This window comes from Malania oleifera, chromosome 9, assembly GCF_029873635.1.
Source record: "Malania oleifera isolate guangnan ecotype guangnan chromosome 9, ASM2987363v1, whole genome shotgun sequence".
NCBI lineage: Eukaryota > Viridiplantae > Streptophyta > Magnoliopsida > Santalales > Ximeniaceae > Malania > Malania oleifera.
Window position 1 is genome coordinate 7,129,534 of NC_080425.1, and position 379 is coordinate 7,129,912.

The following is a 379-nucleotide window of genomic DNA, read 5'->3' on the forward strand; positions in this document are numbered from 1 at the left end:
TTTCTCGGATTATCTTTTTTTTTTTTTTTTTAAATATTTTACATAATACCTCTTTCTCGGAAATATTTCCCAGAATGACTCTGACGTACTCTCGCTACTCCAAGTAGCGAGATTTTGTCACGTGTATTAAGACTGGAAATTGTAAATTACAAATTATAAATTAAGCAAATCTCACTATTTGGAGTAGCGAGATTTCGCTGCCACGCGTCTCCACAAGAATAGGGTCTCACCTTTAAATTTCACTACTCCAAGCAGCGAGATTTGCTTAATTTATAATTTTGTGATTTAGTTAAAATGTAATATATAATTATCATACACTATAAATATATATACATTAATTATATTTAATTAAATAGGAAAATCTTTATATATTTTATTA